The sequence below is a fragment of the Eschrichtius robustus genome, chromosome 11 (genome assembly GCF_028021215.1).
Source record: "Eschrichtius robustus isolate mEscRob2 chromosome 11, mEscRob2.pri, whole genome shotgun sequence".
Classification (NCBI taxonomy): Eukaryota; Metazoa; Chordata; class Mammalia; order Artiodactyla; family Eschrichtiidae; genus Eschrichtius; species Eschrichtius robustus.
In genome coordinates, this window is record NC_090834.1 from 69778534 (window position 1) to 69790876 (window position 12343).

The 12343-nt window shown below is 50.3% G+C and overlaps 1 protein-coding gene across 9 annotated transcripts in view; it reads left to right on the plus strand.

The window, feature by feature from the left end:
* Nucleotides 1–12343, plus strand: part of MICAL2 (microtubule associated monooxygenase, calponin and LIM domain containing 2) — a 224182-nt gene that overhangs the window by 14771 nt on the left and 197068 nt on the right. For 8 of the 9 annotated variants that reach the window (XM_068555431.1, XM_068555426.1, XM_068555425.1 and 5 more), the window contains one exon: nucleotides 11664–11734. The gene's annotated coding sequence lies outside the window, so the exon portion shown is untranslated. Of the gene's footprint in view, nucleotides 1–6295; nucleotides 6411–11663; nucleotides 11735–12343 lie in introns of all 9 variants that reach the window. The other variant, XM_068555424.1, reaches the window with a different exon arrangement.

Consider the following 12343-nt stretch of genomic DNA (forward strand, 5'->3'; position numbering starts at 1 on the left):
CTGACACCCTCTGAAAACACAAGCCCATGACTGGGTTTGCAGACAACCAAGGTCAGAGCAGGCCCTGAAAAAAAAATTCAGGGCACTGGGAGAAACCAGTCCAGGTACCTATAATTGAGGAAGTGACCTGATTGGAAAGGTGACTTGCTTATGTTGGGCAGTTAATTAAGAAGCATACATTTAGCACCTACTGTGTGCCCCAGGCCCTGTGCCATGGGGATGACAATATGGTTAAGGCCCAGCCTCTCCTCCCAAAACATTCACAGTATTCTTGAAAAAACAAGATACACGTGTTAAAAAAAAAATTAAGTAACAGGAGATTTTGGTAACAGTTCAGCTCATTCATAGAAGGCAAGTCACAAAGTAGTTCATGACTAATTTCCATGTGACTGGTGGAAACAGAAGTGGGCGTGGCGAGTGTTTTCTAGAGGCTGGAGAGGGCCTAGAAGGCTTCCTGGAGGAGGTGGAGGCGGAGGTGGCTACATTTGATCTGTATCTTGAAGAGTAGGTGAAGTGCAGATGGATAAGTGGGAGGAAGATGAGAGCACCTCTAGTGGTGTTCAGGCCAGGAGAAGTGGGAAATGGCCTGGTTTGAAGGTGAGTCTCAGAGGGAGATGAGGCTGGGCAGAGGAGTTTAGGACAGATGCAGACTGCCTTCAATGTGATAGATTGTGTGTGTGTGTGTGTGTGTGTGTGTGTGTGCGCATGTGCATGTGATAGATTGTGTGTGTATGTGTGTGTGAACGTTCAGAACAGGGATGGGAGGATGAGGACCCAGGGTCTTATAGGGAACTCTTGTAAATCCTAGGAAGGCTTTGACCTCTAGACATTTTAATCTAGGCCTGTCCTCCAGAAATGTTCTCAGGAGCAGAGAGGAGGGCCAGAAGCATGCTAGCCATACCCCCACCATTGTTCTGTTTGGACACTTGCTTCTTAGGCATTTTAAATGTGTATTCATTCATTCATTCATTCAGCAGGTACTTATGAGTTCTTACTCTGTGCCAGAAAACTGTTCTAGGTGCTGCAGTTACAGCAGGAAAAAAATAGGGTAAAATCCCTTGCCATGTGGAACTTCTATTCTAGGAGGGAGAGAGAGACAATAAAGACTTAAATTAATGTGTGAGGCCAGGTGATGAGAGGTGGCTGCAGAACACTAGAGCAGGGAGGAAGCTAGAGTGTGCTGGGTGCAGGTGGAAGGAAGCAGTGGCGGGGAGGGCTGTAAGTTTAAATAAGGTGGTCAGGAAAGGCCTCACTGACTCGCCCTGTGCTGGGACTTATAAACCAGCAAGTGAGAAGTCTGGGGCCCAAGGGAAAGATGCCAGGCCAGACAGATCCTGTGGGGATCTTGAGTCCTTCATTGATCCTCTTCAACCCATTGGGGACTTCAGCTCTAGGCAGCAGGGACCCTTAGAGTGTTCTTGAGCAGAGGAGTGCCACATATGGGAAGATGTCCCTAGTGGCTTTGTAGAGGATGGGATATAGGGGGCTGAGGCAGAGAAGCTGAGATACCAGGAGGAGAGGACCAGGGCCTAACAAAGCCCCTTAGTTTGACATTTCCTACCTGGGAGCAGTGGGGCAGAGCTAGGGAGCAAGAGCAGTGGGACAGGGGTGAGGGTGAGAGTGGAACTGGCAGAAGTGGGTGATGGCAGAGCTTAGGTGGGGAGGTGGGGGACAAGCAATCCCCGAAGTTCTTAGAATGTGGGGCTTAAACATTCTTGCTGTGACTTTTCTTTCATTATTTTAGTATTCTTTCATTATTCTGGGTTTGAATCCTGGCTGAGTGACCTTGGGCAAGTTATTTAACCTCTGTTTGCCTCAAGCTCCATATCTGTAAAATGAGGGCAAAATAGTACTTACCTTATAGGCACATTTTAAAGAGGGTGAAATAGGTTATTGAATGTAGAATGCTTAGAACAGTACCGGGCATATAGTAAGTTTGTATATTATAGTATATCAGCTTGTTTGACAGTTTTGTTTCTCTCTCCCTATATGTGTATGTATGAGTAAAATTAATGTGTTGGACATATTCTTTCTGTTGTCTTAAAGCTACACCAAATGAAGAAAATGATGCTTTTAAGGATTAAATGAAGTAAAGCATGTAATGGATTTAGCTTAGCGGCAGATGAATACTATTACCACCAAATATTATTGTGAAGAAAATAATTTTCCAGTGGAAACCCTTTGTAAAGTCATGTGATTCAACCATAACGTGTTAAGTTTATGGTGTGCCAGGTGCTGCACTAGACATATTATCTCATTTCACCTTTGTAACGACTGCCTGAGATAAACACTATTAACCACATCTTACTGATGAAGAAGCTGAGGCTCAGAGAGGCTAAGATTTGCCTGAGGTCACACAGCAGAGTAAGTGGCGGAGCCGGAATTTGCAAATTTTTTTCCCTCTGATATTGACTACCTTTTATAATAAGAAATTACTTCATAAGTGATCTGTTATATAAATGTACATTGACATATAGGTTCTTACATCAGCCTCCCTTGGTATATGGTGCCCACATGGAGCCTTGGGGAGTGCAGAGGTGTGGCCAACTTCCAGGACAGACCAGGGGCCGTGTCAGAGTGGAAACCCTGGCCCAGCAGTCAGAGCTGCCCAGGAGCAGGAGAGGCCATGAGTGAGTCAGCGCCCTCCCTCAGTGACTCATCCCTGCAGGCCTTATCAGAGCCTTTCAGCTGCCTAGAGAGTCTGAGATCTGTCTTGGCTGACCACGCCCCAGAGCCTGATGGATTCAAATTCCAGTTCCACCATTTACCAGCTCGGTGAGGCCAAGAGAGGAGTGAATTTCTCTGTGCCTCAGTTTTGTCATCTGTGAACCCATTCACAGGCTTTTTATGAGAATTAAATGAGATGGGCCATGCAAATACTTAGAACTGCCATACATAGCAAGCACTCACAAAGACTTAATATTATGCTAATAATTATTATGTTATAATATTATTACAAAAGTCTCCCTGACCTCTGAGGCCAGAATAAAATGTCCTATCCTCTCCACACTCTCCTTCCAGTAACACATTTTTATTTTGCCTTATGGTGCAAATGTGGGTGTAGCTTTCCCCTCACCAGACAGTGAGTGCTTGAGACTGGGCAATAGGTCTTGATCAATGTTTTTGCAATCCCTGGAGACTTGTGCCTTGTCCTAGAAGGTTTGCCGACTAGGAGGGGTTCCCAGTTTCCCATTTCCCTTGCAGCCGAATATTCTGACCTGAAGCCCCCCACCTCCCAAGACTGTGGGAAATGTCTGCCGTTTCTAAGGGCGCTTTACAGTTTGCCAAGCACGTTCACATTCACATTTCACTCAGTCTTCACAGTCATCCTGTGTGGTCATTGGTTATTATCTCCATTTAATAGGTAAGGAGATTGAGGCTTGGCAGAGTTAAGTAATATGCCCATGACTCGTGAGTGGAAGGTAACGACCCAGGCGCCCATGCCCGTGCCAGGCAGCCTCCGTCTGGAGGCTCAGGTTGACCATCCCTGCAAAGCCCTTCATCATTTCCCCTTTGCTCTTCTCCTGAGGAGGGTGGGGAGGAGACCATGTGACCACCAGACTTTTCTGCAGTTCTACTTTTATCCTCTCCCTCCTCCAGGTCCTGTTACTTCCAAAAAAGCACATGATGGTGGGCTTGAGCTGAGCCAATGATCAGAGTTGCTTAAATCATCTCAACCCCATTCTCCCTTCTCCGTGGGTCCAAGGCCTAGGTTGGGCTTGGTGGGGAGCTGAGGCAGTGGGAGGGCGTTGTAGCTTTTGGCATTTTGGAGCAGACGTGCAGGGGGCGGGGGTGTGGGGTCTGGTGGGTGAGGGGGGAACCTGCACTCAGAGGTGGAGGAGGCCGGCATCCCCGGCTTCACCCAGGGGGAAGAGCAGGCACTAGGTTCAGGACTCAGAACCACATCCAGGGTGCAGGGGGCTGCTGGGGGCCAAAGCAGAAACTGCTGGGGTGGGGGCACTTCCTCTTCAGGAGACAAACAGGCAAATGGTCCTTCCAGCTAAGGTGGGACTAGACCCAGGGCTCCAGGATGGACTGTAATCCAGACTTATCAAACTCTAGGGTTGTTCCTTAAGCGGAAGAATTTTCCACTTGGTTCAGGTTATTGAAAAAGTACCTGCAACGTCCCGGGAATATGAAGTCCAGTGAGACAGGGACTCTGCCGTGAGGAGCTTATGCACCACAGCCTCCTTTTGACCTGTGTGCTCTTCTCCCTCCTGGGAACCTTGAACGCCAGGGGGGCAGTGGTGATACTTCAGTGCGTATGGCAGTGTTCAGATTCCCAGCGTCCTGGAGCCCGGGCTAGAATCTGGGTCTGGCAGGTCGGCGCAGCAGCACAGGCTGGGAGTTGGCAAAAATGTCTGCTCCTGCAGTTGGGTTCTAAGCCTGCCGTGGGGAGGGAGGGGTTATTGGGCCTTTATAATCATGGTTTTTGATTCCCTCTGTGATTATCGTGTGACCAAAGGAGCAGTCAGAGGAGCCTCTCTGGAGTGTGGGTGAGAAAGAGCCCGGGTAGAACGGCCACCAAGGTAACAGCTCAGGTGACCATAACCCTTTCTCTCTTCCTCCAGCCTGGCCAATCTCTGCTGCCTCTCTCTGCCTGCCTGCCTAGGTCATCCCTGCCTTCAGCTCTTTGCTTTGTTTCTCCCAGTCTCTAGTGCTTTCCATTCCTCCTTGGCCTGTCTCCATCCTCACCCTCCAAGGCTGAGATTCAGCCCTGCCTACTTCAGAAAGGTTTCCTAAACCCTCTCAGCCAAAACTCCCCCTCTTTTCTCCATATGCCTCCTGGGTGGAGAGCCAGCAGCCCCCAGTTCAGCATTTACATGTTACATAATGTGTTTTGAGCACCTGTCAGACAGCAGGCAGCAGAGCAGAGACTAGGACTTTGAAGTCTGATGGGCCCGGGTGTGTGTTCTAGTGCTGGTTCTTATGAGCTGTGTGACTTTGGGTAGGTGCTTTGATTTCTCTGAGTCTCAGTTTCCTCATCTGAACTGGAGGATATGGTGCCAGTTTCACAGGGAAGTTGTAAGGATCTGGTGAAATAATCCACACAAAGCACTTAGCACACAGTTCCTGGCTCATAGTAAATGGCTAACATGTGGCAGCCTTTGTTACTCTTTGACACGTATTATCTTATTTAATCCACACTCTAGTTTTATAAGGTAGACATCATCCCCCCAAGGTCTTAGTACGCACAAACAGTGAGGCTGGCATTCAAGCCCAAGTGCTGGCTGGCCCTGAGGCACTGCTTCTCCTTCTGCTGCCTCTGCTTCCCAAGTTCAGACCCCTAGTCCCTATGCTTTTTGGTATTCTTCACAGTTTTAGCCACGAAACTCAGCAAATGTTTATTGAATGGTTTTTCCTGGCTGATTTGATGGGAACCAGGAGGAGCAGGAAATGGGACCCCCTTGAGCATTCCATCCCCTTTCAGATGTCTAGCTGATCAGCTTGCCCACGGGTCCCTGCCAGTATACTGCACACCATTCCAGCGCCAGGCACTGCCGAGCAGCATGGTGCATCATTGGGCCCAGCCAGGGAGGAGGGAAACCAAACCGTGCCCTGAGGGCAAACCAGCCAGTTCCTTTTAATGTATTTATTTTTAAATCGCAGAGAATAAAGCTATGAAAAGAATAAGAAAAGTAAGGGAAATACTTGCCTGGGTAATCCCCCACGACTGCCCCAGTCGCTGCCTGAACCCAGCTGCCAGAAAGCAAACAAAAACCCTTAGCTGGCAGGGAGGCTGTGGGGAGCGTGTGGCATTGTAAAGTGTGTGTCCTGTGAGGGTCAGCGGGGGAGGCTCCTCTGGAATGGCTTACTGAACTGTCCCACACCCACGGGTGCAGCCGGGGCCCTGACAAGGCTGCTCTTCTTAACATTACTGTAGTCAGGATGCTTTTCACATCATCTCAGATCATGGTTTCCAGTTTTTCTCCAGAAAACGTTGGAAGCTGCCGCTTCCTTCTCCAGCTGAGTCTCCTCTGGTACCAGCCGATGTCTGTGTCTGCACAGTCCTCACCCCCACTGGTTTATGTCTGTGCAGACCTTGGCATTGAGCTCCCAGGGCCTGTGGAAGAAGACAGCTGTGTGTGCTGGTTGGCGTGCTCAACCCGCAGCTGGAGGCGAGGAGGAGGGGGAGGCGGCCAGTGCGGTTTTTTAAAATTTATTTATTTTATTTTATTTTTGGCTGCGTTGGGTCATTGTTGCTACGCGCGGGCTTTCTCTAGTTGCAGCGAGTGGGGGCTACTCTTCGTTGCTGTGCGCTGGCTTCTCATTGCAGTGGCTTCTCTTGTTGCAGAGCACTGGCTCTAGGTGCGTGGACTTCAGTAGCTGTGGCTCACGGGCCTAGCTGCTCTGCGGCACGTGGGATCTTCCCGGACCAGGTCTCGAACCCGTGTCCCCTGCATCGGCAGGTGGGTTCTTAACCACTGCGCCACCAGGGAAGCCCGGCCAGTGTGTTTTGATTCTTTGTTTTTGCTACCAGGCTAGGGTTTGGGTTTTTGCTTTGGTTTTTCTAAATCTCTTTAAAACACCTCTGAAGGTGGAGCTTCTTTCCCCGGAGGGAACTAAGAGGGTGCCGTTAGAAGGCCTGGAGGAACAGGAAGAGATTCTCTCTGGGTGCTGGCCCAGGAGGTGGCAGGAACATGATACAAAGTAAAGATAATATTGTTCAGCCCATGCTGTGTGTCAGCACTGTAGTTGTACCTGCTGAGTCAGAATCTCTTGAGAAAAGTGACTGAGAAAAAAACAAAAACACCCCCCGCCCCCCCCCCCCCCCCCAAAATAAAGAAACTCTCCATGGGATTCTGACAGGCATATCCTGTGTAAAACCCACGGATACATGCCGTCTTGTTAACATCACGCCGGAGCTCTTGGAGACTGAAATAACTCATGTTCAGAGAAGGAAACATCAAGATGCTGCCTGTCCTGTCAGTGCCTGGGAGGCTGTCTCTGGGTGGGGTGGGGGCCGGTTGTGGATGAGGGGCTGCGGCACATCCCACCTCCCTTGAGTGGGTCTGAACACAGGTGTGAGTGGCAGCAGTTGTGCCTGGGCGTAGAGGAGGCCTCAGGCTCAGGGATCAGAGTGTGCTGGGGAGGCGGCATGACAGGTGCACCAGGCAGCAGGCACTAGCAGCGTGACCTCAGCCAGTTAGTTGCTGAGCTCTCTGAGCCTCAGTCTCCTCACCTGGAAAGTGGGCTGGATAAGCATCCAGCTCCTAGGGCTGTGCTGAAGGTTAGATGACATCGTACCAGTGAAAGGGTCATTTAAGGGCTCAGACAAGCTAATTCCTCTTCCCTCACCCGCCCTCTAAATAGAGTTGTTTCAAGGAGCTTCCCAGATGTTTTCCTGTATCACCGTGACGCAGTGGAAATTAACTGTCTCCTTCTTTCTCTCCTTGCCTTTTCCTATTGCTCATGGCCAGGAGGGCCCATATCTGAGGCTGGGTTCCCAGCCCAGGCCCGCAGGACTGGGCTATGTACTTTTTTTCGTTCCAGCATCTTCCTCTCCCAGGAAGGGCATTGGTTCAAGGGCTATGGGCGGCTCCTCTCACCTCAGTTTGTGGAGACGCCTTGCTGCCCGTGTTTGCTTTTCCCTGGCTTCCTGGGTCTCACTGAGAGTGTGCAGCGGGCTTTTCTTCCTGGGCGGGATTTAGTGATGATAAAGCAGCCAATTGTTGACTGCTGCTGTTAGTGGGGACTCTTTGGGTTTCAAGTGATAGGAACCCAACTTGAATGAGCTTAAGCAAAAATGGGATACCTTGGAAGGTTCTAGGGGAGGTACAGAGACTCAAAGGAGGCACTGCAGAATCCAGCCCCAGAAAGAGAACACCCAGAAAGGTGACCTCCAGCATCCCTGGACCAGCATCCCCTACCTAGTCCATGGATACAGGCAGCTCCCAGCTGACCCCACACAGCCCTGTACCTGACCCAGGAGGATCAGGCCTTCCCCAGGAGTTTTCCGATTGGAACTCGGCCCAGCTTGGAGCACATGCACACCCTTTGTACCTAAGAATGTGGCCGAGGAGGAAGGATACTCTGATGAACCTATCTTGAGTCCCATGCCTGCCTTTTAGGCTGGTGAGTGAGGGATGGGGTGGAGTCTGATATTGGAACAAAGGGAGAAGGATGCTAGTAATGTTAATAATTAAGCAGAAGGTGAATATTTTTAATTTTAAAAAATGGAATTTTATTTATTTTTTGGCTGCATTGGGTCTTTCTTGCTGCACGCGGGCTTTCTCTGGTTGCGGTGAGCAGGGGCTACTCTTTGTTGCAGTGCGCGGGCTTCTCATTGCTGTGGCTTCTCTTGTTGCGGAGCGTGGGCTCTAGGCACGCGGGCTTCAGTAGTTGTGGCACGCGGGCTCAGTAGTTGTGGCTCGCGGGCTCTAGAGCGCAGGCTCAGTAGTTGTGGTGCACGGGCTTAGTTGCTCCGTGGCATGTGGGATCTTCCCGGACCAGGCTCGAACCCATGTCCCCTGCATTGGCAGGTGGATTCTTAACCACTGTGCCACCAGGGAAGTCCTCTGGAGATGAATTTTTATTGAGTGCTTACTTTGAAGTAAAAATTATTCTAAGCTCTTTACTTACAGGCCTCATTTAATCTTTACAATCAGTCCTATTTTATACACCAGGAAGCTGTGGCACAGACAGTTTAAGCAATTTGCCTAAGGTCACATAGCTAGCTAGTAGGAGAGCAGGGATTGAACCCAAGCAGATTACTCCCAGTGTGCACCTAACCGCCCACTCTGATGCAGACGATACAGCAGATGCCATCTCCGAGCACTTACTCTAAACACCGGGCTGTCCTTTACAGCATTATCTCATTTCATCTTCAGAACAGCCCTGTGGACTAACATTATCCCCATTTTTAGATAAGAAACAGGCTCACAGAGGTTATGTGACTTGCCTGGGGCTACCTGACTAATTTAAAGTGACAGAGCCGAGACAGGAACCCAGGTTTGCCTGATTCTCGGGCCTGAGCTGGTGACCACTTTGCTGGGTGGCCTTTGTATTCAGACATTCCTCTTGCTCTCTCAGGTGCTCCCCTGGCAATTGGGATGAAGAGCGGTCCTGGCTCAGCATCTGAGCCTTCATCCTCTGTGCCGAGGGCTGGGCGTGGAGAGCTCTGCTTGGCACACACTGCTGAGGGGCTGGCTTTGTGGTTCTGAGCTTGTTTTGGTGTGTCTCACACTAACTCATGCCTAACGGTTCTTGAACAAGCCCTCAGTGCATCTAAGCTCTGGATTTCTTCATTCCACCATTCAACAAATACTGATGGAGTGCCTAGTGGGTGCCAGGCCCTGTTCCAAGTGCTTGGGGTTCCTCAGTGAGTCTCTGACTCTATGGAAGTAGGAAGGTCCCCAGAGTTCCTCTCACATCCCTCGGGATCCATGAGGTCACTCAAGCTCACAGGAAACCTTTCCTGCACCACCTAAGTCAGGCCCACAGGGACCTGGAGACCTCATACGTCTTTGCTTGGGATTGGCATGATGGCCAATCTGAAAGCAAAGATTGTTTCCTCGTTCCGATTGACCACAAAGGGCAACATGTCAGGGAGCAAGCGTGGGCATGGGCTCCGGCCAGCTCCGCCGTTGAGTCCCAGGCTGCTGTGGTCAGTATGGATTGAGGCTGGGCCGTGCCTCAGTTCTGCCCTCTGTGACGTGGCTGTACTACCTGCCTCACTGGGTTGCTGGGAGGATTATCTCAGATAGCACATGCTAACCACCTGTCGTAATGCCTGCATGCGGGTTAATCCCTCCCCCTCCTTTTAACAATAGGCTAGCTTCGTAGGTGTCTCTAAAAGTCAGGGCCTGTGGATGGGGGCAGTTAGAAGGGGTCCTTGGTGAGGATATCACCAATTAGTTCAAGCTCCTCATTTTGCAGTTGAGGAAACTGAGGCCCCTCGAGGGGAAGGAAGGTGCTTGGCCTTAGGACCTTCTGGTTTAGTGGAGTTAAAGGGAGCTTGAAGCATGTTTGGCTGTTGGTCAGATGGAGGGTACCAGTTGGCCCTTGGAGTGGCTGGATCGCAACGTGTGCCCAGGCCTATGTGGGCATCTGACTGGTGGTTAGCCCTTGTAGACTGGTCCCGAAATGCCCACCTCCATCCAACTATGCGACAGCCCAGGCAGAACCTCAGAGAGCCCCCGTTCCCTGCTGTTGGTCTCAGTAACATCCCAGGGTTGGTAGGGGCTTCCGTTCCTGACATCTCGGGAGCAGGGGCGGCCCCTGGTTCTCATACCCGGCTAGACTGATAGCGGAATTCTGCACCAGGATGTCCAGCTCCCCCACCCACTGCACCCAGAAGCTTCCCTTGAAAAGCAGGGGGGCAGACGGGTGGAGACCTCCTGAGTCTCTGACTTATGGCTCAAGGCAGCAGCACGGAGCCTGTAGCTCAGGCTGATAGAATGTGGCCGAGGCAGGCCAGCCTGTTGGTCAGCTGCCACGGGCTGGAGAGGTGTGGCTTGATAATGATGATGGGGATGGGGATGAGGATGACTGCAGCTTCCGCTCAGGTGGCTGCCGTGGGGCGTGCGGGCCCATCGCAGCGGTGCTGGGACACCTCTCACCTCAACGTGGTGGGAGAGACCGTGAGCACTGGGTCAGCCAGGCCCGGGCTTGAGTCCTGCCACTCCCTGGGGCCTTGACAAGTGCCTTCTGCCCTCTAAGCCCCTATTCCTGTCTGTGAGGAGCCACTGAGACAAAGCATGTCTGGTCGCTAACAGTGCTCGTTCCGTGCATGGCCAGTGCTCAGTAAATAGTTGCTTTTCTCCCATTAATAGTCTGAGGATTCTGAACAGTGAGTCCCAACTCTTAGGCTCTAATTGCAGCCTTCTGTGTACTAGAGAGAATATGTACGTATTTCTGTGGGCAAGTAGCCCTACCATCTTGCCGAGCAAAGTGAGCGTATGTCCACGGAGTATGGCGATTGCCTCTTGGCGATCTCAAATCTTACATGTCTTTTTCTTTTCTTTTTTGTCTTACATGTCTTAAGTTTTGTCCTTTGGAGGCCACCTTTTAGAAAATTGGGGTTGTGAAAGTAAATCCTTAGAATTTTTGTAACTCCAGGCTCCATTTTCCAAACAGGTGTAGAAGCATTTTCTGCAGAAGAAGTGGGATGTAACCAAATCACTAAGGTGGTCATTGGAAGCCAAAATCATAATTTGTTTAGGAAACTCAGCCATGATCAGATAGTCCACGCTTATGACTTCCTAGTTTATTCAGCATTTTGGACCTTTCCACCTTGGAAATATGACCAATTTTACATTGGTGACTTGTTACCAAGTTTTTACACCAGCTTGATTTTACTTCCCTCATGTCCTAAGCTTAGAAATTCTGGCATTTTTTATTTTTACTGAAGCAACTAATGAAGCGTTCTTTTCCAGATCCATCTTACTTTCTCTGCAAGCCTTTGTGTAGAGGTGTAATAAGCCTTAGGGTACCCAGCCAGTGGCAGACAAAGGAATGTGTTTAACCGTCTCATAATTCCTTTCTTCACATGAAAAACTTGGAGCACGAAGAGACATTCTCTGTCCGTTTCCTCTTGTTGGGTAAAGTGTTACTACGGGACAAAGTGCACAGCATGTGGAACCTCTTGGTGGGGAGAAGAGAGGAGGCAGTAATGTAAGATAATCTACTTGACATTCCTTGTTGGGCTCTTGTTTTTAAAGGAATATGGCAACCTGTGCATGGCTTGTCCTGGGAGGAGCTGACTTCAGTCATCGTGATGCCTAAGAATCAAGTAAGTAAGTCACAGTGGTGGATCTCTTTTCTGCCATTGAGTCGCTCCTGCGGGGCTGGCTTCAGGCTTTGGAAAGAATAGGGGTGCTTGCACTCTTCCTTCGAGCCCAAGTGAATGTGACCCCTATGAAGAAACAATGGCTGGTGAAAGCCCTCTGTCTTTGCCTACCACCTCCAAGGCCGCACAGCCCTCCCACGCTGTCAGAGAAGGGAGTGTGGCAGGGATTGAGACTGAGATGTGTTTGGGGACATGAAAGGCCTGTGTGACTCAGTGGGCTTTGAGTGGATGGAATCTCTGTCCCTCTTCCCCTAAGTAAGACCAGCAGCTCAGCTGTCCTGACTCCACTCCCAGCTCTGATGCTGTTTCCGTCTCCTGCGGGCCCAGGTCTGTGCCAAGACAGGAATCTGGCTGGGTAGCTTCTGCAGGGAGTGACTTCCAAGCATGGTAGACCATTTGTCCAAGAGTTGCAAATATGATCACAGCATCTTCCTCTGCTTGGGTTCCATTGTCAAGAGAGCAAACCTGTTCGTATCTTTCCATAAATTCAGCAGGTGCATGGAGGCGTAGGGTCTGGAAGACTCCGTGTAAGTGAAAAATCAATGACTTGTT